The 27,911-nt window shown below is 35.4% G+C and overlaps 1 protein-coding gene across 14 annotated transcripts in view; it reads right to left on the bottom strand.

The window, feature by feature from the left end:
- Nucleotides 1-27,911, bottom strand: part of LMNTD1 (lamin tail domain containing 1) — a 155,503-nt gene that overhangs the window by 102,415 nt on the left and 25,177 nt on the right. For 5 of the 14 annotated variants that reach the window (XM_074194213.1, XM_074194227.1, XM_074194212.1 and 2 more), the window contains exon 2: nucleotides 10,213-10,331. The exons of 5 other annotated variants lie outside the window; for them this stretch is intronic. The gene's annotated coding sequence lies outside the window, so the exon portion shown is untranslated. Of the gene's footprint in view, nucleotides 1-8,746; nucleotides 8,786-9,639; nucleotides 9,839-10,212; nucleotides 10,332-27,911 lie in introns of those variants that run through there. 4 more of the 14 variants (XM_074194228.1, XM_074194221.1, XM_074194216.1 and 1 more) reach the window with 4 other exon arrangements.

Genomic DNA, 27,911 nt, shown 5'->3' with positions numbered 1-27,911 from the left:
CAAGTATATGGAAGGTAATCACTTTATCTGTGTTTCAAAATGAACTGGGGGGAAAATGTGATAAAATTACAATAAGAAGAGAGTTATATGAAGATTTATAAACTTCCAGGAATAAAATACTGAGATGTTGTAGAACTTTTCTCCCTAGACATTTTTAATAATAGGATAAGCAACCAGATGTTTGGGGTGGTTTAATCTTGACAGTTATACTGACTATCTTTTCTAACTCCATGATTATATGTAATGAATACTGTCTCAAAATGTCCTCTTGAGAGCTTATGATTTCCTAGTATGTTCCTATATAGGCCATTCACCTTTCTGTAACCTTTTATTTGGTGGGATTGTAATATACATACACCAGCTTTCTGATTACAATTCAAATACTTAGCCCTTAACAGGCAATATCTAGGCCATTTGGTAGACTATAGGAGAAAAAAAGAAAAATTTTAAACAAAGCTATTTAAATCTGACTTCTACAAATCTTAAGTTATGGAACACATTTGGAAAACATTGCTTTGGGCAGACTCAAATCTAGATAACGTGACAGAACTAAGAAGTTCACAGAAATACAGAAATACAGAAACAATAGGTTCTTGAGACACCAGATGTCTTTGTTACAAAAGGCTAACTGTTAGGAAGGAATTAGAAAATAGAATAATGATATAGGAATCAGTGAAATTCAGGCAACTAGAAGGTAGAAGGAAAAATGATTTTGATCTTTGAGTTCACATTAAATATAAATGAGAAAGTTTATTACTCCCTATTAATTGTGAATTAAAATCCAAATTACAAAACCTAACAAATCTTTGTAAATTAAAAACTACTTTGACTCAAGACTTTTCTTTTTTTTGACATTTTTGCTGAATGAAAGCAAATCAACATTTAGTAGAGCTAGTATAACTATAGCCTCTTGGTGGATACAAACATGATGTGGTCCCTGTCCTCACTGACTTAAAATCTATTATAAAATACAAAATATTATAAAATCTATTATACTTCCTGCATAGACACTTAAATTCTTCCATTAATAATTCATTCATTTTTGTTAAGCACTGCTCTCTTCTTGCTTTTAAAAATCAAGAAAGAGAATAACCAGAGACCCAATCAACTTAATGTAATTGGGTTTATTAGATCTTATCTCACACAAAGGAGCAGCATGAAATCTCTAAGAATAGATTAAAAGAGAAAAGAAGAAGCAGTTTTTACTTGGAACCCTATCCCTTATAATATTGCTTAATTCAAGTAGTATTTACTAATTAAAATTGAAAATTAATTCTATCATTATTAATTCCTAATAAAGATAATAAGTTTATAGATTTAGGGTTGAAAGAGATCTCAGAAGCTATATAGTCCTCCATAATTTTAAAGAGAAGGAAATCAAAGCCTAGGGAAGTTTAGCAACTTGCTAAAGATCATCATGTAGCAAGCATCAGAGTCAGGATTTGAATCCAGATCCATAGTCAATGCTCTTTCCATTATAACATGCAACAATCAAAAAAGGTAGAGAATCTTCCAAGGGAAGTCTTATAACATATTAGAATAGAAGTTCAATCAATTCTGAAATTTATAATTGCATTTTAAAAACAGTCACTTTAAGAAATATTTATTCTACAATGTAGATAGTTTAAGATTTGAGTCTACTTTTGGTATGCTAATTTAAATTCTTGCTATAGTATGTTATCCAAATCTTTCTGGGGGGGGGTTTCACATGATTTCTGACAAGATTTTGACATGATTCACTTTAGATATGATTTTGACATGATTCAATTCAGATTATTCTAATTCTGTTCCTCTGGAGCTAGAATATGAAGAAATCATGCCAGCCAAAGTAAAATTTTTATAGTGCAAGACAGGGTGATAAAATAATAGACATTTATATAATGCTTTATTATATTTTCTATCATTTAACCTTATATGAGGGCGTTAAGTATAGCTATGACCAATTTACAGATAAAGAAACTGACAAAAGGAAATTTTAGAGAGGGAAGTGAATTGCCTAGAATCACACAATAAATAGCAGGATTTCAAACCCAAGTCTTCCTTACTTGAAGTCAAGTTAATATGCTTTCCTTTACACCATACTTCAGGGTTACCCACCATGGCTGACCATATAATGTTGTAAAATATTATTTTAGTATGCATATATGAAGATAGAATACCACGAATCCCAGACTGAAGTTTGAAATCCCAGGCACCATATGAATGTACATTTGTATGATGTTTTTCTGTTCTTAATTTCTAAAGGATATGAAAAAATTATTTTTATTCCAGCATCTTTCCCCCTATTTTCATGAAGGGCAGTGATAGTAATGAGGAGTAACAGTTGGGTTCAATTTTGAATTGTTCAAATCTTTATTTATAAAAGCTGGTATAAACTTAACTGTTTATTATCCTGTTCTTAGTCATACTTATTAGAAGACCCGATTTCCTTCTTGTTTATTTGTAAATAGATTTATCTAATTATGAGAGAGAGGGGTTGAATTCCCTCATTATTATGGTTTTGCAGTCTATGTCTCACTATAATTTGTTCAGTTTCTCCTCTAAGAATTTGGATACTATACAACTTGGTTTTACCATGTTTTACCATGTTTAAAAATGATAAAACTTCATTGCCTATGGTGCCTTTTAAGAAGATGTAGTCCTTCCATATTTAATGAAATCTATTTTTGCTTTTGCTTTGACTAAGATGAGAATTGCTTCCCCTGATTTTTTTTACTTCCTCTGAAGCTTAATATATTATGCTCCAGCCTTTTACATTTAACCTATGTTTTTTTATCTCTCTGCTTCAAATGTTTTTCTTGTAAACAACATATTGGAGAATTCTGGTTTTTAATCCATTCTGCTACCTGCTTCTGTTCTTATGGGAGAGTTCATCCCATTCATATTTACAGTTAAGATGACTAATTCTATATTTCTGTCCATGCTATCTTTCCCAGTTTATACTTTTTTCCTTTCCTCTTATCCTTCCTCATCAATGTTTGGCTCCCTTTCCTTTTAAATTTAATTTTAACTTTACTTCTACCTTCAACTCCCCTCTTAGCAATCTCTTCTTCCCCTTTATTTCACCTTTCCCCCTACTTTCCTATAAGGTAGAATATACATGTTATTCCCTCTTTGGGTCAAATCTGTTGATAGTAGGATTTGCTCAGTGTTCACACCCTCCTTTCTTTCCTTCTACTATAATAAGTCTTTGCGCCTCTTCACCTGGTGTTATTTATCCACCAATGCTTAACCTACTCCTAGTATAGTCCTTTTTATGTATTTATTGTTTTAACTGTGTCTTGTACCCACAACCCTCTGTCAAAATATGCTTTTTTATCTATCATGACAGAAGAATCTTTCTCAAAGATTGATTGATTGATAAGCAGCACTGCCTTATATTCACTAAGCACCCCCCCCTTTCTGTCCCATTTTAAATGCACTTCCCAAGAGACATAAACCACATCAAATTATAATCAATTTATATCACCCCCTCTTTTTACCATACCCTCCATGGACATACAAGTCTCATAAGCCAAAGCATCAGGCAAAGTCAAATCTTTTCATGAACCATTTATACTCCCCTCCCTTCAAGGTCACTCCCTCCAATTATAGCCAAAGCATCAGTAAAAGCAAAACCACTTCATGATCTTTTCATATCTGCTCTATGTCCCTATAGTACTCCCATCACAGTACTAAAACCCTCCTCAACCAAAGTATTAGGAACACTTTCTCCCTATGTACCTATAGTACTCCAACTATACCATTCCAACTTTTTCTAAAAGTTTTGAATAATGCAAAGATCACTCACAATCTATTTATGTCCAACCTTTCTAAGTGCACAAGATCTTTTTGTGATTTAATCATGTAACTATTTACTCTCCATCCCTCTGTCCCAATAGGAAATATCACTCTCATAATCAATATTGTTTCATGATTCATTTATACCCATTTATAATCCCTTCAGCTATATTTAATCCACATTAGCTGAGATATTGATTAAAGGCTTAACACTTTCATGGTTATGCTATACCCATAATCTCTCACTTAAATATATTTCTTTAAACTATCCTAAGAGAAATACAATTGTCAAGAGTTACAAGTGATATCTTTCCTTGTAGAGATGTATATAGTTTAATGCTCTGGACTAACATTTTTTTTCCTCTTTCCATTGTCCTCTTTATGTATCTTTTGAGTCTTTGAGACTTCTGTTCAGGTCTTAACTTTTTATCAGAAAATTTTGGAAGTCCTCTATTTCATTGAAAACCTATCTTTTCTCCTGACAGAATATGCTGAGTTTTGCAGGACAGTTAATGCTTGATCATAATCAAGATCCTTTGCCCTCTAGAATATCATATTCTAGACCCTCCAATCCTTTAATGTTGAAGTGATAAGTCCTGTATAATTATGGTTATGCTTCCTTGGTATTTATATTGCTTCTTTTTGTCTGCTTACATTATTTTCTCTTTCAGTTGAGGATTCTGGAATTTGGCTACACTATTCCCTGGAGTTTTTATTCTGGGGACTCTTTCTGGAGGTGTTCTGTGCAGCCTTTCAAGAACTATTTTGTCTTCTTGATCTAATACAGTAGGGCAATTTTCCTTAATAATTTCCAAACATATATTTTCCAGGCTCTTTTCTTGTTCTTGGATTTTAGGTAGACAAATAATTTGTAAATTATCTCTTCTGGGTGTATTTTCCAGGTCATTTGTTTTTTCCTAAAAGGTACCTTACATTTTCTTCTTTTATTTTGACAGTCTTTTGATTTTGTTTGATGGAATCTTGGTTTCCATTAATTTCCAGTTGTCCAATTCTAATTTTTAGGGTTTATTTTCTTCAGTCAGCTTTTGTGTTTCCTTTTACAATTTGTTAATTTTACTTTTAAATTAGTTGTTTTCCTTTTCCAGTTGATTAATTTTATTTTTTGATTATTTACATTATTTTTCCAGTTGCTCATTTTTACTTTTAAAGAAGTTGATTTCTTCAGTCAGTTTTTTCATAATTCTCCTGCATCGTTCTTATTTCTCCCCCCCCCCCATTTTTCTTCTTCCTCTCTTCTTTGGTTTTAAAAATCCTTTTCAAATTCTTTCATTGGATTTGAGGTCAATTTATAAACTCCTTTGAGACTTCCCATATGGGTAATTTGTAACTGTTATCATTTCTGAGATGACATTTTTATCATCCATATCTGAATAGTAGCTTTCTATGCTCATGTTTGCTCATTTTGATGGCTGAACTCTGCTCCTGGGGTACAGGGAATCTAGTCCCAAACTTTTTGTGCTGCTGCTAGGATCTGGCCCCTGGCTTATTGTGTGCCAAGACATTGCCTTTACATTGATTATGCAGAGGTTTGTTTCTTCTTTATGCCCAGACTGTGCCTATGCAGTGGTTTGATCCCAACTCAGTCTTGTCTGTTGCCCCAGCATTCTCAGGGTTCAGACTTTGTCTGGGGTTGGTCCCCTCCCTGTTAGCCTGCTATCTAGCTGAGCCATAACCTGGGCTGTGTTGTGGCTAAGAGCCTCCTGGTGACTTTCCCATTCTCCCATCTATGCTGGGTTGTTTTTTTCTCTTACCCCCAAAGAGAAAGACATTATTGAAGATCCTCCATGATATCTTGAGTTGAGAGCTTGTTCTATTCTTTTTTCTGGTAGGATCTGTAATTTTAAGGTCTGTGTAGGGACTTTTTTAAAAAGCTGTGTAGGGAAACGTTCCAGGAGCATGCTAACTTTGCACCACCATCTTGGCTCTGCCCCCCAGAAGACCTGATTTACCTTCATTGTTAAAAACCTAATATCTTATTCAAACAGTTGTTTGGCTGTTACATTCTGTTTTAGCTCTTTCTACCAGTTAACATCTTCCTGAGAAAGAATATTAAGTTTCACATATGTTTCTCTTCATCTCTATCCTTTTGTAATGTAGAACATTAGGAAAAAACCTATAGGTCTGGAAACTGGACTGAATTATTTCCATCTTTTAAACTCCAAAACGCTCAAACATGAGACTGAGATAGACCCCAATTCATCTACAAGGTCTTATTGATTGCAGGTAAAATACTAACTACCACAAAACACTTTCCCTTAGATAGCTATAATATTAAAGTTTGAATCAAACATTTGCCTTTCAATTTTTGCTTTACCCTCTTAGAACATCTTTTGCCTACTTTTCCATTTCACCTTAGCTAATTTACTCCCCTCATCCCAGGTCCATTCTTTCCACTTTATCTTATGTTATTTGGAGGATAGCATCTTACAAAACACATAGATTTTAAAATTTTTTTTAAAGAAGAACTAAAAAAAACCCAAATACTAACATAGCAGTCCAGGTTCATTTAATGAAGAAGCAAACTAACCAATACTTATTAACAGTGTATAAAGGCATTATTATATCAAAATATAATAACAACTCAAGAATTAAATGATGTTCTCTTTATATTTTAAGAAGTCAGGAAAGAGGATCATATGCTTCAGCAAAATTTTTATAAAATTATTTAAAATAACAAAACATTTGATGTTAACAAGTCTTGAAACAGGTTTCTGAAAATTTTACTTATCTTTCTCCAACAAAGCTGAATAAATGGAGTGCTATCCCATAAGTGGGACTAGCCATAACATGCTTTGATTACAAAAAGATCAACCCCTATCATGTAGGATTCATGTTGTTTTCCCAGTTGGGAGAATGCATTTACAATGGTTCTGACACAATGTCTTACCAAATGACATTAATTTGTAAGACAGATGACTGGGGTTAAGAGTGCTATGGAAACAGATCAAAACTATTGACCTACTCAAGAGATCAAACTCATAAACCTGGCCTTTTTAAAAGGTATACTAACTGAGCAAACCCAGACCAAAGGCCAAACCCAGACCACAGAATATTTTTTTAGGGTAAATTAAGTTTGAGTGTGCTTAAGTTAAATTGGAACCCTTTCCTTCTTACTTTCCTTTATAAAATACTTTATGGAGAATGTGGTAACTACCCACCTTAATTTTCATTTGGAAGTATTTTACAACTGATTTTCTAATAGTACCAAGCCATTGCAAATAAAATTGATGATAATTTTTGGAATATAAATAGTTTATAAGACTTTGGAAATGTTTACGTTCCCTAATGATGCTATTTGTTGGCAGAGTTAAAGGAGGGTTGACCTACTGGGTCTGTTCTCTCTTGCTCCCAATTCATCACAGTGACCAGGGTTTTAAAAAAAATCCCCAACACCATGAACCCAAATTTACAACATTATATATACTTGCATACTAAACAGAAGGAAAATATTTTTCTGACAATAACCCCAGCATCTACAAATTGTTCAGCAACTGTAAGGCTTTCTTTTATTTTTCTTTAGAAAATGTGTAGTGACTGCACTGAAAAATCTTGGTTCAAAAGAAAATAATCGCAGTACAAAGAATTATGTGGACTGAGTATTTATTTTTATTTTTTTAAACCAAGAATATTGTTCAATGGACATAATCAAGCCTTTCTGCAACATATCTCCAATAGCTGAATACTTTCTAATCACTTTCATTTATTTTCCCCTAACTCATTAGGTTCAAGTTATTGTTATCATCCTAACTTAAATAATTTGACTGAGATGTAGAGTGATTTAATAACATGCAGTGTTATTATTAACAGTGTATAAAGGCATTATTATATTAAAATTATTATATATTATATACACATAATTATATAATTATATATAAAATTATTATATTAAAATATAATATAATATAAAATATAATAATTCCATTAGATCATTTAACTCATGCCATTTTCCATTTGTACCTCCATTTGTACAATCCCCCCAAATAATTGTGTGTAAAATAATCCCTCTAGAGGAAATATATCATAATGAATAAAGTGCTGAATTTAAATATAGTTTAAAATTCTGCTTCTAATGTGCCTCTGAGGCTTATTAACACTGTAATCTTGGGCAAGTGACATTCTCAGACTGAGTTTCCTCATCTGTAAAGTAAGGAAATTGAATTTGGTGAACTCTAAGTTCTGTTCCAGTTCTGTCAATAATCCTACTCTCTAAAGCTATGGTTTGCAGAACAGGTGCAAATATCCAGTGGTAGAGAGAATTCCCTAACAACAGTAGAAAGCAGGAGATAGAGAAGAGGAAAGATCCCTTTGCAATTGTTTTATTTTTTTGTATTCTCAATTACATTTTTATATTCTCAATTTATATTCTCAAATTCTCCATTTTTACATTTACATCCATAAAAGGTAGAAAGGAGGAGACTGGGGAGAGGAGTTCCTGTAGCACTTTGCACCTCTTACCTATTTTTTTTTGTATTCTAAATTGTATTTTTATATTCTCAATGTATATTCTCAAATTCTCCATTTTATATTCTCAGTTGTATCTTGTTTATATCTATATTCATCTTATCTCCCCCTGTTATTCTCATACACTTTTCACATTCTCAATCAAAATATATTTACTAGAGTGTTTATCTTATCTTTCCTGAAATTCTCATACTTTTTCAGTCTTAATTGTATACTTACATATGTGTTTATCTTACCTCCTCCATAATTCTTTTATGAACTTTTCATATTCTTAAGTATACCATGTTTACTCAAGTAATCATCATCTTTTTAATTCTTAAACACTTTTCATATTCTTACTTGCATTATATTTACTCATGTAGTCATCTAATCTCCTCTATAATTCATACATGCTTTTTAAATTGGCATACATTGTCCCAAAAGTCTCAGTCTAGTTTTAAGCTTAAATGACCAGTTTTAAGCTTAAAACATGTGTTTATCTTACCTTCCCTGTAATTCTCCTATGCACTTTTCAAATCCTTGATGTATTGTATTCATTTGTGGATCCATCTATCTACCCAATTTGAGATTTTTGATCAATCAACAAATACTTTCCAAATATTTAGTAAAAGAGCCAGGTAATGTAAGTGCCAACCATACAAAGATAGGGCAAAAACTGTCTCTGCCCCAAAGGCGCTTACATTCTAATCAGAGTCAGCGAGTACACAGATGAGTAGACAGAAGACATAATAGTAGATGGAAGATAATCTTAGGAGGAAGGTACTAGTAACTTAAGAAGGGTGTTGGGGGAGGCAGAGGAGATCAGGAAAGAGTAGTTGGGGAGAGAGAGAGCAGAGAGAAGTGACACCTTGGGTGCAAGCCTGGGAGGGTGGCTTTGCCCTCAAAAGGAACAGGGATGGGCAGAAGGGAGGATTTGTGGAGGTGGGTGGGGAGTGGGTGTTGGAGGGTGATATGTTGGATTTCAGAAAGGGGCTGGCGGTGAGGGTGAGGGGGTGGCAGGGGAGGCAGAGCTGAGCCTCACCCCTTGATGGCATCTGGCTCAGCTATCTACTGGACATGCAGTTTCAGATGGCCAGTTGGCAGTTGGAGCTGTGACCCTGGAGGTCAGCAGAGGGGTGAGGACTGGACGAGGAGGGTAAGGGTGGGTTCCCCTCATCCCTTCTGAAGGTGCCATGCTCACAAATGACTACTGGAAGCGTGGACCCACGGGGCATCAGGTTGGGGCAGGAGGAGGTCCAGCCTCCGCTTCCAACTCAGTTGCAGGGCTCCTCTTCCCAGCTTCTTTAAGCTAGTGACTACCTGCCCCCTTAGGGTCCTAGATTCTCCTTTTCTACCTTCTCCTTTTGTCCTCGTTTCTCATTCCCCTGCGAGTCTCACCCATGAATGCTTTCCGTGCTGGTACTTCGCGCCGCCCCGGCCCCCTGTGGAGGTCGTGGCTCCCCCTTTGTCCTTAGGGTCTCAGAGCCCCAAGATGCTGCGGCGTTTTCACCACCTCCCTCTAATGATGAGCCGGGGGGCTGCTCCGTAGGAGGTGTCCCGGGGGGAGGGGGAGCTGGGGGCAGGGGTGCAGCCCACCCAGCAGAGGGCCGCCCCAGCTCCCCCTCCCCCCGGCCCACACTGGCCGGGCCATGGCACCGCTGGCCTCCAAGCCTGGGTTCACTTGAGTCACAGGCCAGCACTAATTACTGGGAGAAAAGGAGGTTTGTTTTCTGCTTCCTCTGGCATGAGGTTGATAGCGGCGGCCAAACTGTTAATCAGTGAATACTTAATTAGGTGCCCACTCCCAGTTAACTACGGCGCTAGGCCCTGGAGATGTAAATACAAAGAACGAAACCATTTCCTACACACAAGGGACTTGACATTCTGAAGAAGATAAGCACATAGAAAAATACGAACATCAAAATATAATGTTATTGAATATAAATAGACACACTGTCACCAGATACATGCCAGTTTGGTGAAGGAGGTCACAGACATCAGGCAGTTGAGGCCAGTCTTCACGGAATCCCGAATTTAGTACCTAGTGGTACATTACAGGGTGCTTTGTAAGGATATTCACTGAAGGATACCTAGTGCAGAAGAATTATCTTTATTACCGAGTGGACATTTCAGGGACCTTTGTAAACATCTTCACTGAAGGCTACTTAGTCCAGGAGAATCATCTCAGGTGTTTATTACAGAGTGGACATTTCAGGGACCTTTGTAAACATGCTCACTGAAGGATACTTTGTGCAGGACAATCATCTCAGGTGTTTATTACCTAGTGGACATTTCAGGGACCTTTGTAAGGATGTTCACTGAAGGATACTTATGGCAGAAGAATCATCTCAGGTGTTTATTACCGAGTGGACATTTCAGGGACCTTTGTAAACATGCTCACTGAAGGATACTTTGTGCAGGAGAATCATCTCAGGTGTTACATTTCAGGGACCTTTGTAAGGATGCTCACTGAAGGATATTTAGTGCAGAGAATCTTCTCCAGAAGCAATGAACAAACATTTACTAACCCCCTTGCCAGGTGACGGGCAAAATTTAAGTTGTTGGGTTTATAAATACAAAAAAAAAAAGGGAAAGAATCCTACTCTCCAGATGCTTACATTCTATCATGAAAGCCAATGTATACAGATATTTGTGAATATAGACAGAGTAAAGATATGCAGGATAAATAAAAAATAAATATATACATAGATGTGTGCATTTAAACAGGATAGATATATGCAGAATAAATAAAAATATATACATAGATGTGTGTGCCTATAGGCAGAATAAATAAAAAATAAATAGGAGGTAGTTAGAAAGGTCACAAAGTACACAATTCTATGCCCAAAATGTACCCAGATGATATATTTTTTTCCTTCTTTCTGTAACTAGTACTACAAAGGGAATTTTGCATGCTAACTAGAGTGTCTGATCAAATTTATTTGGCAGCATGAGCTGTCTTTCTCAAGGGCCAGATTCTTTCTCTTCTGGTACTTTTCAGAAGAAACAAAAGGTCATTATCTACGTCCTCATGCAGTAACGATGTGTTTCTTTGTAAAGTCACTCTGCTTTGGAAGTTTTCTAAATTTTTTTCTTTTTTAGAAATGAAATGGCTTTTAAAACCTCTGAGTGCGATATTGTTTTTGACAGGAACTTTTCCAGTCCTCATGATGACTTTTTCTTTCTCCAAGAGTACTGCATGTAACCAACCATTAATCAGTACTTTTCATACTCTAAATTGATAGTTCATTCTTTGCCAACAGAGAAATGTTCCTTCAAGAGCTGAAGTGAAAATAAAAGAGCTCTGGAGAAAAGGCCTGCTCTGAAATGGCAGCATGTCACATATTTGCAAATATTAAAGTCTTCTCTATAAGAAGAGACCAACTTTCATTACAAATAATTGTTTCAATTAGGTTTTCATGGATATGTATTGATTTATCTAACTCTTCATATTAGTTATTGTGGGATTAATATACATTAATTGTAAAGGTAAATTGAGGCAGCAACTCCAAATTCAAAAATATTTTCAAATACATTTGCATTTTATTAATCACAATTCCTTCTACATACATTTGAACAGTATTTGTATGTGATAGAAACAGATTGAATGACAGAGACAGAAAGAAAGTAGGACATAATAGAATTGGAATTTAGAAGACTGTGTTCAAATCTTACCTCTGACATTTTCTAGTTATCTGACCAAAGAGAAATTATTTGACTCTTTTAGGCTTTTTCCCCATGTACAAAATAGGAATAATTATACTTGTAATAATAGGATTGAGGAACAATATATCTAGCTGGAAAGAACTTCCAAGGCTACTCCTCTCATTTTACAAATGAGAAACCTAGGAGATTAAGGGACTTATCCCAAACCAGATAAATAAGGAATTACTAACATTTATATAACACTTAAAAATTTGTAAAATGCTTTTCACATATAATTTCATTTGATCCTCATAACTTGTGACAGAAGTACTACAAGTATTATCTCCATTATATATATGACTAAACTTCTGAGAGGTTCAAATGCATGCATTGTGCTTTGTAAACCTTAAGCCATCTACACACACACACACACACACACACACACACAAACACACACGCCATTAATATATAATTTATTCAGTCTATAGAAGGTATATTTGCTTATTTTTTATACTGACTTATTTTTCACACTTTATTGAAGCTTAAAAGGGACAACTCGAAGATTCAAAGGATAGAGCACTAGGCCTGCAGTCAGAAAACCAGAGTTCAGCAAATCTATCTATAGCTATATAAATAGGGACAATTTTTTTTTCTAGAGCAACTAAGTGGAGTGGTAGATAAGAATGTCAGACCTGGAATCAGGAAAACAGTCTTTCTGAATTCAAATCTGACCTCAGACAGTGTGTGACTCTGGGCAAGTCACTAAATTCATTTGCTTCAGTTTCCTCATCTGTAAATGAGCTGGAGAAAGACATGGCAAAGCACTCCAATATACTTGTTAAGAAAATCCCCAAAGGGGTCATAAAGTTAGACATGAGTTAAATGATTGTATAACAACAAAGATCAAAGTGATAATAGTTTGTTTATGCAGTTCCAGAATTCTTGTAAATGATTCCTTTTTCCTCTAAGGATCCTCAGTGTACAGATTAGAGAATACTGATTTAGACTATACAATTAAAATATCATTTTGTTGTTCATTCATTTTAATCTTGTCTGATTCTTCATGACCCCATTTGGGGTTTTATTGGCAGAGATACTAGAAAGGTTTGCCAATTCCTTCTCCAGCTTATTTTACAGATGAGGAAAATTAAGGTTAAAAAAGGTTAAGTGACTTGCCCAAGGTCACATAGTTAGATCTCTGAGGCCAGATTGAAACTCAGGGAGATGAATCTTGGTAACTTTAGGCTTGTACTCTATTCATTTCACCACCCCAAAGTACTTTACTTTAAAAAAAATCATTCAAACATTGCTTCTCCTAAGAAGTAATTAGAAAACCTAAGTTTTAGACCCAGTTCTGCAATTAACTAGGTATGTGACCTTGGAAAAGTCATTCATCCTCTTTTGGCTTATTTTTTCATTGGTAAAATGAGATATTTGGATTAAGTGGTTTTAGTTCTAACTCAAAATTCTATAAAAGAAGTAAAATTTTCAAGGGCTATACCAAAAGAACCAAAAGAACAAGTCCTTCTATAACAATTGAGTAGTATCTTGGAAAAGAAGCATTAAGTAAATTAATAATTCCTATTAAATTATTTTATGCAAGAGAATGTCTATAGACTATTGAACTTAGAAAGCTATCAATTCTGAGTTGTCAGTCACATTCTTAATCTACTTTCTTCAAGATGAGAAGCAGTGTACGATGGAGGATAGTATGTTGGAAATGGAGTTCAGGTACAGTAGGTTCCTGTATGAAGCTATTAGTATAAGAACAGGGGATTTTTGCCCCCTTCCTCAGTTAATATAATCACAGAAACAAATCATGGCATCAATCAACCAAGCTCAGAAATAATCACAAAGTATAAACTAAGTTTTAAGGCATTGTCTCCCAAATCTACAATGTGCGAATAACTCCTTAAGCAATAAAAGCAGATTGTCTTTGATCACTGAATGATGAGATAACACATAAGTAATACTTCATGTTTGAGTGAAGGCAGGACCTATGGGAACCTATCTAGTAGTGAAAGGGATTCTAAATAGAAAAGTTAAAGACTAGGCCCAAGAGGAAATTACTGAGGGGTGGGACCAGGATTAGGGTTTGGAAGTCTGGGAATAAAAGGTTTCTCCTTCTACTATATATTTCGTCTTTCCTTTCTACTCCCATCCTCTGCTGACCATGTTTGAAAAGACCAGAACATTATCAGACAATACCTCCAGTTACAAGTGGAAAAACAGACTAAGGAGAAACAGGATACTTCATCATGGCAAACAAATTTGCCATCTATGAATTCTAGAAAAATATTGACTCTAAGAAAGAAGGAAAACTTCATAAAGGTGTTATAGAGGGGAGAAAAGATTTTCAATTCATATGTAGTGAATTATCCCTTTGCCATATGTGATCTCCACATATATTTTTCACTATTCTAAGTTAGAATTTACTTTCCCCATGGACATTATGTATGTTTGTGGGACAGTTCATCACAGGTTTGAGAATATTTTCTACCAACTCTTTCTATGAAACCACCTTAATAAATACCTTTGGACAAAATTTATTTTGTCTGGAACAACTAGGTGCTGGGCCTGCAGTCAGAAAGACTCATATTCCTGAGTTCAAATCTGGTCTCAGATACTTACTACCTATGTGACCCTGGGCAAGTCACTTTACCTTGTTGCCTCAGTTTTCTTATCTGTAAAATGAACTGGAGAAGGAAATGACAAACCACTCTAGTATCTTTGCAAAGAATACCCCAAATGGGGTCATGAAGAGTCAGACATAACTGAAAAAACAACTGAACAACAGAAACAAATTTAGCACATTGGTGGGATATTAGAACTATAGGCTCTCAGGTTTATCTAACTTCTTTAAACATGTTTTAGAACTGGTCATTCATCCTCTAGAGACTACAAAATACAAGTAATTGTATAAACTAGTTACTTAACATCTCTGAAACTCCATTTTTCATATGTAAAATGGTTTTACTAATATCCATAGCAGCTACTTTACATGGTTATTGTGAGTTTCAAATGATATAATCTGTATAAAATCCTTTGAAAAGTTCCTAATGGCATTGGTCTGTTGGTGGAATTGTAAAATGAACCAACAATTCTGGAAAGCAATTTGGAACTATGCCCAAAGATAATACTCCTGGGTCTATATCTCAAAAAGATTTTTTTAAAAAGGGACAATATGTACAAAAACATGTATAGGAGATTTTTTTTTGTTTTTTTGTTTTTGCAAGGCAAATGGGGTTAAGTGGCTTGCCCAATGACACATAGCTAGGTAATTATTAAGTGTCTGAGGCTGGATTTGAACTCAAGTACTCCTGACTCCAGGGCTGGTGCTCTATCTACTGCACCACCTAGCTGCCCCTTATAGGAGTTTTTTTGTGGTGGCAAAGAATTGGAAATTGAGAGAATGCCCATTAATTGGAGAAATGGCTAAGCAAGTTGGGAGAATATGCTATAAGAAAGGATATGTAGGATGCTTTCAGAAAAAACATGGACTTACATGAACTGTTATAAAAGGATGTCAACAGAATATTTTACATGTATGATGATAATCTGTGAATGATTTTGCTATTCTCAGCATTACAAAGATCGAAGGCAATTCCAAAGGATTTATGAATAAAAAATGCTATTCATGTTTAGAAGAAAAGAATTGATGGAATCTGAATGCAGATTTAAGCATACTAATTTTTACTTTATTTTTCTTGGTTTTTTTGGTCAATGTTTTCTTTTACAACAAACTAAAATGGAAATATCTTTTGAATGATAGCACATGTATAACCTATACTATATTGCTTGTCTTCTCAGTAAAGGGGGAAGGGGAGGGAGAGAAGGAGAGGATTTAAAATGAGAAATTTTTAAAAACAACTTTTAAAATTTGGTTTTACATGCAATTAGAAAAAAAATTTTATTTAAAAATTAAAATACCAAAACAAGAAAAAAGTGGATGAGGGAAAGAAAAAATGGAATTTGAGCAGCCGCTGTTTGATAGAGAGCAATGCTGACTGAATAAATCTTGCCACCTAAGAAGATATGCCCTTCTGGTGGGATAAAGAAGGAACCTTGTTGTGAACACTGGTATGAGACATAAATACCAGGTTTTTGGTTTGTTCCTAGAAGGGTTGGTGTTTGTCTTGTGGAATATTTAATAAAATTTGATTGTATACTAAAAATAAGAGAAGGAAGGGAAGAAGGAAGGAGGAAAAAATAGAAAAGTATTTAATGGCCAGAGGTGTCTACCCTATATTCAGTACCAATATGGTGATCTCAGAGGTCATAAGGCCAGCAGGCTGTCTAAAAAGAGGAAAATGAGTCTGGGTAAGAAATGGGTAAGGTTCAAGTTTCTGTACCAATTAGTGGTGGGATTAAGCAGTCACTGCACTTCCAGTCTGAATGAGATGACAAGAAAGACATTCAGAAATATGGGAGAGTGAAAGGAGATGAAGAAAGAGGGAAGGAAGAAAAGAAGGATGATGGGAAGGAAGAAAGGGGGGAAGTAAGGAGGAAAGCAGAAGAGGAGGGAAGGAAGGAAAGAGAAATGAGCAGCATAAAGAAGGAAGAAAAAGTAGAGAAGGAAGAAAGAAGAGAGAAAGGAGGGAGAAAAAAGGAAGGTAGAGAGAAGGGAAAAGATGAAGAGGGCGATAGAGAGAAATACCTAATAGTGTGGCATCAAAATATATTTGTATCATAAGTTTAGAATGATTTTTGCCAAATGACTGACTATATTATGAGATAATGGTAGTATTGGTTATACCATTTACTTTCCCCATCATTTAATTAAAAATCAGTTCAGAGGAGATTCTGGGAAGATGGCAGAGTAGGTCAGAAAATTCCAAGCTCTCCAGATTTCCTCCACTAACAAGTCTAAGAAACCCAACACCTCAGGGTGAACTTAAAGTAGCAAAAATAAACAAAAGTTGCAGCAGAATAGTGTTTCTTCTAGAACAACCAGAAAAGATCCGTAGAAAGATCCTGGGAGGCTAAGTAAAGTGCAAAAATTCTCAGGCTAACACCCTGAAACAGCTGGAGGTGGACCCTAGGAACAACTGGAATGAGAGGTAGTCTGCCTCAGTCACAGGAATATTTACTGAAGGAACCTCTGCTAATAAGGAATGACAGATCTAGCTGTGCAGATAAGATGCAGTTCTAAGCAAGAAGTGGTGGCATGGGGACACTGCTGGTTGTGGACACTTAAAATAGAATTGAAGTCTTAATCCTGATTCCAGGCCAGAGGGAAGACCTGAAGGTTATAGCCACTGGGCTCTTAAGGAGTAAGATCATGGTATGAGGGAATGGTGTCTCTGATGTCTTGGGCTCAATCTTAGCACTCCTTTCCCCCTCCAAGCCACAGCTGAGGCCCCTCAGCACACTATGCTGATGATCTTAATCCTTAAGAACCCAGTGGCTTTAACCTTCAGGTCTCCCCTCTGGCCTGGAATCAGGGCTAATGACCATAGAGGTGAATAATAAGAAAAAGCTGCTAATTTTTTAAAAAGTGTACAGGCAAAGGAAAAAAGAACCCAAACATAGACAGTTACTATGGAATTAGAGATCAGGGTTCTTCTTCAGAGGAAGATGTTGAAGCAAAGAAAGCCTCACCTACCCCCAGAGTAATGTCAAATGTCTACCTGCCTAAAACAAATTCATAGAGAAACTTAAAAAGGACTTTAAAAATCAGATAAAGGAGACTGAGGACAAAAACCTAAAAAAAAAGAAAAGAACTATCCAAGAAAAACAAGAAAATTATGAAAATAAATTCTGAAAAAGACAATTCAGAATCTTAAGGAAGGAAATGAATGTTTGAAAAATAGAATTGGGCAAGGGGGAAACCAGTGAAGTAATAAGAGAATAATAATAATAAAGAAATAATAAAACAAAATATAAAGAATGAAAAAAGAGAAGAGAAATTGAAACACTCCACAAGAAAAAACAGCAGATTTAGAGAATAGATCAAGAAGGAAAAAATTATAAGATTAGACTACCTGAGAGCTATGATCAAAAAAAAGAATCTTGATACAACAATAAAAGAAAGAGTTAAAGAAAATTGTCCTCGAGTGTTAGAACAAAAGGGGAATGTAGAAATAGAAAAAAATCACTGATCACCACTTGTCAGGGATCCAAGGAGAAAAAAATGACAGGAATATCATTGCTAAATTCTAAAGCCCCCAGGTTAAGGAGAAAGTATTAAGAGCAACAAGGAAAAAACCAATTCAAATACAATAGAAACACAAATAGAATTACACAAAGCCTAACTGCAGCTACATTAAAAGACGACTGGTCTTAGTTCATAGTGTATTAAAGAGCAAAAAAACTAGGGTTACTGTGGAAAATGTTATATCTACCAAAGCATAATCCTGAATAAAAAAAAAGATAATCAATGAATTGCCAGACTTGCAGGACTTCGTTGCAAAAAAACATGAACTTTAATAGAAAATTTGACATACAGGATCCAAGAGAAATATAAGGTAAACATCAAAGATTAATTATAAGGGACTCAATAAGGACAGACAGTTTACTATCTCTACATGGAAATATAAACCATATGTCCAAGATTGTTATTAGTAATTGGGTAACCAGAAGAAAAATGGGGGTAGAGTTGAGTAGGATAGGAGTCTTAAAAGTAAAATGGTATAGGAAAAGATTTAAATAAAATAGTTACTATCTTATACAAATGAGATGTGTGAAGAACTGATAACAGAGGAATTAGATGGAGGAGAGCTGGTAGTTCTGGAAACCTACTCACACACACACACACACACACACACAGACAGAGTTATAAAAGCCTAAATTCAGGAAGAAATAGAAGAAGATAGGGATGTAATGAGTTAGAGGAAAAATAGGATAGGAAAGTATATAGAAGGATGTATAGATTAATGGGGGTTGTGTAAGGGTATGTAAGAGAGGATTCTTTGTAGGGCAGTTGATTAAGGAATAGGAAGTCATGAGTAGAAATAAGGTAGAGGAGTGAGGAAGGGTGTTGCTTTCAGGAAATGTTTTTAAAATGAGAGATACATACAAACCAAATATATATCTATGAATGTATGTCTATGTATGCAGGTACATATATATGGAGAGAGATATGAAATATCTCTATATATAGGTGTACATGAGAGTGTATATATGTATACACACATACATACATATACACAGGCATATATATATATATATATATATATATATATATATATATATATATAGCCATGTTTAATTATAGCTATCCTGGGGGGGGAGGTGGAAGGAAAAAAATAAGTACTGCATAACAGAGAACAGAAGAAAAACTGCAAGGAAGTAAAGAGAAGATGAATGACTTTAAACACGTATAATACTTATTATAGAGGTTTTCTTGAAATCAAAATTTGTTGCTTTATATTATGAATCCTCTCATGTTTTACTGCACACATGACAATGTGTTTTTTTGCTATATTTTTTTAAAAAAGAAATCAATTCAGCTGAAATTTACAGGAAGAAAACTTGGGAACTATTTATACTAAAAGTTTCTGGTTTGCATTGGCTTATGTCTAGGAAGAGTAAGAGTTACTTAATTGGTTCATATAGACCAACTAACATCTTACTTTCATGATTTATCTACAAACTTAGGATTTAGATTTTTGGGGGCAACGGAATCCTTCTTTTACCAAGGTGCATTTTTTTGTGCCACTGAACTTTTCTTCCCACATCTCAATTCCTGGCGTGATGTTAGGGTGATTGCATAAAGTGGCAGAGCAGTCTATCATGTTTAAGGAACCAATTTAATGTCTATTAGAAATCTGGAGTCCCTTGTAAAAAGTTTTTAAAGTAATACATGAGAATACAATACTGAATAGCTGTCAGGGATCTTTACTTACTAATTTCCCTTTGCTTTCACAATCCAATCCTTAAGAAATTAAACATTTTTCCCTCCATGATAATCTGTCATAATATATTTTCATTAGAATCATTAGAATACCTTAGAATAAGTTTTACTCAAAAAAATCACACTCTTAGAAATTCTCCTGCTCAAACCTGATGCTCAACTTTCTCTCTAAGATCCTCATTTCAGGAATTCCCTATAATTATAAGTTAACAAATCACCTTGAACTGAAAGAAAATATCATTTTCATCCCAAGTTAATTGTTTTATTGTTTTTTTTTATTGGAAACAAGAGCATGATTTGAAACAAGAGTAAAAAGTCTTCATTTATCTCACACTGAAGACACTAATTCTACTCAGCATTCCAATCTCCTTTTGGCCATCTCTCCCTCAGTAGCAGAGGCACCAGAGAATAACTATTGGATTCATTGTCCCAATATAATTCTCTTCTTTTTTTTTCTGAAAAGGCTTTAGAGACTAAAATGGATCTTTCAATCATTTATTTTTTTCCCTGCACTTAAAGGAGAGAAAAATCTCAAGAAACTACTGCTTAGGGGAAGCTAGGTGGCGTAGTGGATAAAGCACCTGCCCTGGAGTCAGGAGTACCTGGGTTCAAATCCGGTCTCAGACACTTAATAATTATGTAGCTGTGTGGCCTTGGGCAAGCCACTTAACCCTGTTTGCCTTGCAAAAACCTAAAAAAAAGAAGCTACTTCTTAGAAATAGTTTTAGACTTTGTTCTGTTACCTCACACATACCTTAAGTGGGTAAGTACTTGTGTATGTATAGACTTTGTTCAGTTACCTCACACATACCTTAAGTGGGTAAGTATTTGTGTATGTATAAACTGTCTATAAAGTAAACCCCAATTTTTTGTTGCATAGGTATTTTTTTCAAATCATGTACCTCATGCATATGTAGCATCCCCTCTGAAGCTCCTTCCTCAATTCATACTGACATTAGTAGGTCTGCAATCTAATTTCCATGGTTCTATTAGGCAACTCATAGGGGTTGAGTTTCTAGTACTGTCACTTATAAGCCTCACAGGCGAGTTTTCCATTAAAAATCAACCAATAGCCACAATTAGAAAAGAGCATTGACTGAGAGAGCATATTAGAACTGTAGTTATAAAAAAAAAAACCCCAAAAAACATTTCCCTCCTTCCATCATAACAAAAGCCAAAACAAAGAACAAAACAACAAAAGCAACTGGGACTGCATCCTCTCCTTATAAACAAACAAGGTCCCTGGAAAAAATGTGCTCAAACTTCAAGTACAGTAAGAATGAGGGAAATATGTAGCAAGTATGTGTGAAAAAAGGGACATCTCCTAGCTCTAAGAAGGGCTTTTAGCCTTTTCCTAAACACCCGACAAGTCATTTTCTTCCTTTCTAGAGTCCTTGCAAAGATGCTCTTGGGTGGGCTCTCTGCTAGGGTCTGGGGTCAGGGTTGTTCTGTCACAAGGAGTCTATGTTCTTGAAACTATCACTGTCCTTAGGTTAATGCCTTTCTCTAAATACTTGACAAAGCACTATCACAGTTAACTACTGCCATTGCTTCTATTTGCCAGTTGGACTTTTATTTATCCCCAACTCACAGGCTCATCTGATGTGGGGAGGAGGCTGGAGGGGGAAAGGGGGGAGAAAACATACAGAGAAACAGAGTCAGAGAAAAAACAGAGACACAAAGAGAGACAGAGGTAGAAATAGACTGAAAGTTATAGAGATAGAGATAGAGAGGCACAGAGAAAGACACGGGCAAAGAGACAGAGCAGAGAGATAGAGAGTTCAGAAACAAAAACAAAGCTCATACTCATCTATCTTCTAACTTCCATGTCTTTTCGCTGATTATTCAACCTGCCTAGAACCTTCTCCTCCTTTACTTCTGCCTTTTGGCTTCCCTAGCTTCCATGAGGTCTCAGCTAATATCACAGTATTTTTCTCAGTTTTCCTTCCTGCCTATCATACCAAACTTCTGACTGGATTACTGAGATTTCCTTCTATTTGTAATACATGAATAGACACATACCCATTTATGTTACAAATATATGTTAATCTATACATGTGTACTTACATGTATAATTATTTGCACATTGTCTCCTACATCATTATGTGATCTCCTTGAGTAGAAACCATGTTTCTTTCTTTCTTTGTATCCCCAGCATTTAACAGAGTGCCTGTTATACACAGTTAACTTTTAATAAATGCTTGCCAATTGACAATTTATTGATAAGGCACCTGCAAATTTGATGAGAATACTATCTGTACTTTTATCTAGGTCATTGAAAAAAATTACATAGTATAGGACCAAGCACAAATATTAGGATTACTTTGGATGCCTCCTGTCATTTTTAAATTATACTATAAATAACTATATTTTGAATCTAGGCTTCCAACTAGTTCTGAATTTATCTGATTTTATTTTTGTCCAATCTATTTTTCTCCATCTTCTCCATAATAGTAGTTTGATTGACTTTATCAAAAGTTTTAGACAAACTTATCAAAGCATTCCCATCATCTATTAGTTTAATAATATTATCAAAAAGGCAATGAGGTCAGTCTGTCAAAATCTATTCTTCATGAATTTTTTTAAATCATTACCTCTTTATATATTCACCAAGAATCTATGTCAAGGTCATTGGTCTATAGTTTGCAGACTATTTAGTGAAATCTGTTTTTTTTACAACATTGTGCAAGACCACGTCAAATGGAATCATTTGGCATTCAATTATTCAGATAATGAGCATTTTAAGAAGGTTGCTAAATATGTTCTGCTATTACTAGATCATATTTTGGGAGCACATTGTAAATATTTAGAAATAAACCATCTATTTTTCATTGTAGCCCCTAAATGGTTTCCTGGATTTATCACTAAAACAGAACAATGTCATTCATTGCTCTATTACACTTTAGTTATGGTGTGATTCTTGTTTAATCTGTGTCCAAAAATATATAATTAAGTTTCTCTTCTTTAAAACTTGAATAAGAAGAATATCTTAACACATGAGATTTTGACAATTGTTTATAAAATGATGGCCAGTTTCTGAAACTCTTACCAATAAATCCTGGACCAGAATGACCTTTGTTTGCTGCATAATAAGCGATTTCATTTTTGACTCTGTGTCCTGAAGGATTGTGGAGGTTTGACTCTTTCATTATTGACACCCAGTGGGGGACATTGCTGAATGGGAGAAGAGGTTGAGTGGCCCTGTTGAAGCCAGGAAGCTTTAGTTTTTTGCCTTAGCATTTGTTTTTGTTTGTTTGTTTGTTTGTTTTTCCCCACTCTAATTAGAGTTGTTTCTATTATGAGTTTCTAAAGGTCATGAAATTAGACATTTAGATATTCTAGCATTTAAATTTTACAACTAGTTCATCATCAGTGCTCAGAAAAATAAAAAAAAATGACTTTAAATCAATAGCTTTAAAAAGACTAATCCAGTAGGCATGCCACATGAAGTTGTAGGATCAATGTTATGTAGAAATGAAACTATATTTGAGCTGACTCTTCCCAGAAAGTAATATGGAATATGAAAGAATGTATCTTCCCTGAAGTGTTCAGGGAAAATGTTTGTAGTTTTGCATTAATCAGTTAGTCAGAAAGCAAACTTCAAATTCAAGCCAAAGTGTTTAATAATAGAGTAACACAAATCTGTTCTCCATCCACTGATGCTGAAGAGGCTAAAGTTGATCATTTCTATGAAGATCTACAACCTCTTCTAGAAATTACAACAAAACAAATGTCAAATTCATCTTAGGGGATTGATATGTCAAAGTAAGAAATCAAAAGATAATTGGAATGATAGGTAAGTTTAGCCTTGGATCACAAAATGAAGCAGGGAAGAGATTAATAGGATTCTGTCAAGATGGTCATAGCAAACATTCTTCTTCAACAACCAAAAGATGACTCTGCACATGGACATCCCCAGATGGTCCAATATCAAAATCAAATTGATTATATACTTTGTGGCCAAAGGTGGAGATACTCTATACAATCAGTTAAAACAAGACCTGGAGCTGATTGGGGCTCAGATCACGAGCTTCTTATCACAAAATTTAGACAAATCAAAGAAAGTAGGAAAAACTAACAGATCATATAAATAACATCCCTTATGAATATGAAGTAGAAATGATTAATAGTTTTAAGAGACATTAGAGTGAGTGCCTGAAGAACTATGGACAGAGGTTTACAATACTGTACAAGAGGCAGCAACAAAAACCATTCCAAAAAATAAGAGCAAGAAGGCAAAATGGCTGTCTGGTGAGACTTTACAAATTAAAGAAGGAAAGGAAAGAAGAAAGGGAAAGATAAACTCAATTGAATGAAGAATTCCACAGAATAGATGAGGCAAAATTATAAGCGAAAGGAAGGAGAGATAAGTTTTTCTTAAAGAGCAATCACTTTCTGGCAAATAGATGGAAAGAAATGGAATTAGTGTCAGATTCAATATTCTTGGGCTCAGAGATCACTGCAGATGTTGAATACAGCCATGAAATTAAAAGACATTTGTTTCTTGTAGGAAAGGAATGGCAAATATGAACAGCATGCTAAAAAGCATAGATCTCACCAAAGGTCTGTATGGTCAAAGCTATGGTTTTCCAGTAGTAATGTAGGGCAATGAGAGTTGGATTATAAGGAAAGTTGAGCAACACAGAATCAATATTTTCAAACTATGATGCTAGAGAAGATTTTCAAGGATCCCTTGGACAGTAAGAACATCAAAACAGTCAATACTTAAATTAATTCAGACTATTTATTGGAAGGTCAAATATTGAAGCTAAAGCTTAAATACTTTGATCACATAATGAGAAGACAGGATTCATTGGAAAAGATTTGGTGTTGGGAAAGATTGAAGGCAAAAGGAGAAGGGGGTCGCAAAGCATGAGATGGATAGTGTCATAGAAGCAACAAATATGAACTTTAACTGACTTCAGGAGATAGGGAAGGATAGAAGGATCTGTTGTGCCATGGTCCATGGCACCATAAGAAGAGAGAAATACAATAGAATGGCAATACAACAATAACATTACGTGTCATCACTGTGCTAAGTTCTGGGAATAGGAATATAAGCACAGAGGAAAAATAGTTCTGGTCCTGAAGGAACTTACATTCTATTAAGGAAAGACAACACATCGAAAGTATCTGAACAGGAAAATGATGGGTAAGGAAAATGAAAATAACCAGTGAGAGAGTATGAAAGAGAAGGGTAAGAAGAGAGTAAAGAATAGCCCAGAGAGGAAAATAGAGGCTACAGGAGTGGAGTTCAATAATGGAAACTACTATTTTTTTTTTATGAAATGGGACCTTTCCACCTGATTTACAGATAAGACCTTTCATGTTATTGTCTGCTTCATTAGAATGTGAGCTACTTGAGAGCAGGGACTGCCTTTTGTTCTGTTTTGATCTTCAGTACTTAATCCACTCATTTGTACATACTATGGGTTTAATAAAGTGTTTTTTTCATTCATGTAGCAAGTGGGGGAGCAAGGTTTTTCTTATAGAATTGTGAGTGGAATAAAAAAGGTAATATTGGTAGAACTTCAAAGTAGGTATCCCTTTCTTAAAAGCTAGTTAATGCTAACTAGCTAAATGAATATTACTCATAATTCAACTCTTAGGGGAAAGAACATAACTAATGGCAGACAATAGACCACCTCCTTTCCTCCAAAAAACTTCACAGGGTATAAGGATACACTTGACCCTTGAGAGGCAAAATTAATTTACATATTCTTCCCAAGTTTCCCAGACCTTGAAGCCTTATATGGGAGCAGAAAAGGGGATAAGGTTGTATGAATATATCCCCAATTTGCATACTGGCAAACCCTTTGTTTTGACTTTTGGTTTGATTTTTTATCTTCTCATACAAAGCCTTACTTAGAAATTCTAGTACCTGGATCAAGTAATATGAAAGATAACCTCAAATTAACTTTAAGAAAAAGATTTTTATTCATTTTTTAACTTACATCACCAAAATATCTCCCTGTATTCCCTTGTCTTCCCTTTCCAGAGAGCCATTTCTTTTTTTTTAATTTTATTTTTTTAAATTTATTTTTTTATTCTCATTTTGTAGAAATGTTTTTTTTACATTAATAAAATATTCTTCTTTACAAGTAAACAAAATACCCCTCCAGCTTCCCCATGAATATAGATAGACTTGTTTGGGCAAAAAATGTAAAGGGGGAGGAAAAAATTAAAATCAAAAAATTATAATAGTAATAATTGTAGGTATGGCCAGGTGGCACAATGGATGAAGCAACAGCCCTGGAGCCATGAGCACCCAAGTCTACATCCAGCCTCGTAAACCCAACAATCACCCATCCGTGTGACATGCAAGTCACCTGATCCCCACTGCCCTGCAAAAACCAAAAAAAAAAAGAAAGAAAAAAGACCCAAAATAAAATAAAATAGTAATAATAGTAGGGGTGGCTGGGTGACAGACAGAGCATTGGCCCTTGAGCCAGGAGTACCTGGGTCCAAATCCGGCCCCAGACACCCAAAGATCACCCTGCTATTGTGGCCCCAGGCAGGCCATCCAGCCCTACTTGCCCTGCACCCTCCCCCAAATAATCATAACAAAAAATGTGCTTGAGTCTTTGTTCCAACACCAACAACTCTGTCATGGGTGGATCTCATTATGATAAGTCCATCACAAAAGTTATTTCCATATTTTTCCACCATTGCCATTGCTGATTGCAACTCCCTCCTTTCTTATTTCTCCACTACCATGTACTCTATTTTCTCTCTCCTTTCACTATGATTCTGCTGTAGGGTAGCTGAGTGGCGCAGCAGACAGATCTCTGGTCCCGGGGCCAAGAAGCCCTGAGCCCCCCATACCACCCCTTAGGCCCAGAATCCACCTGGCCCTGTGGTCCTGGGCAGGCCTTCCATTTCCAGCCCCTTGCAAGAAGTAAGAAAGAAAATGTGTTATATCTGGCCACTCTCCCGCCATGGTCCATCCTCTCCTCCTTTATTCACATCCCCACCCCTTCCCCCCTGCTCCCCACTCCTTTTTACTCTAGATGTCTATACCCCATTGAGTATATTTGCTGTTTCCTCTCCTAGCCATCTCTGATGAGAGCAAAGTTTCCCTCATTCCCCCTTGCCTCCCCCCTTCCCTATCACTGCAATAGCTCATTGTAATAAAAAAAAATCTTATGTGAAATATCTTGGACTATTCCCCCTCTCCTTTTTCTTTCTCCCATTCCATTTCCCTTTTTTTTCTACTGACTCCATTTTTACACCATATTTTTTATCTTCGAATTCAGCTTTCTCCTGTGCTTCAACTATAAAACTCTCTCTACCTGCTCTATTAACTGAGAAGATTCATATGAGTATTATCAGTGTCATTTTTCTATGCAGGAATACATGCAGTTCATCCTCATTAAGTCCCTCATATTTACCCCCTCTCCTCCAATCTCCATGCTTCACTTGAGTCCTGTATCTGAAGATCAAACCTTCTGTTCAGCTCTGGCCATTCCAAAAGGAACCTTTGAAATTCCCCTGGTTCATTGAAAGTCCATCTTTTTCCATGGAAGAGGACATTCAGTCTTACTGGGTAGTTCATTCTTGGCTGCATTCTAAGCTCTCTTGCCTTCCGGTATATTGTATTTCAAGCCCTACGAGCTTCCAATGTAGTTGTTGCTAAATCCTGTGTGATCCTGACTGCAGCTCCACGATATTTGAACTGTGTCCTTCTGGCTGCTTGTAATATTTTCTCTTTGACTTGGGAGTTCTGGAACTTGGCTATAATATTCCTAGGGGTTGGTTTTTTGGGATCTCTTTCTCTGGGGGATCGGTGGATTCTCTCCATTTCTATTTTGCCCTCTGCTTCTAGAATATCAGGGCAATTTTCCTGTAGTAATTCTTTGAAAATGATGTCAAGGCTCTTTTCTTGATCATGACTTTCAGGTATTCCAATAATTTTTAAATTATCTTTCCTAAGTCTGTTTTCCATATCAGTTGTTTTTTCAATGAGATATTTCACATTTTCTTCTAATTTTTCATTTTTTTGTTTTTGAAGTATTGATTCCTGATTTCTGGTAAATTCATCAATCTCCCTGAATTCTATTCTTTGTCTGAAGGATTTGTTCTCCTCAGAGAGTTTTCTTATCTCTTTTTCCATCTGGCCAATTTTGCTTTTTAAAGCATTCTTCTCCTCAATAACTTTTTGAACTGTTCC

Source organism: Macrotis lagotis, chromosome 7 (genome assembly GCF_037893015.1).
Source record: "Macrotis lagotis isolate mMagLag1 chromosome 7, bilby.v1.9.chrom.fasta, whole genome shotgun sequence".
NCBI classification, from domain to species: domain Eukaryota; kingdom Metazoa; phylum Chordata; class Mammalia; order Peramelemorphia; family Peramelidae; genus Macrotis; species Macrotis lagotis.
The sequence above is the reverse complement of the archived record's forward strand: the minus strand, read 5'-3'. Positions and strand labels throughout refer to the sequence as shown.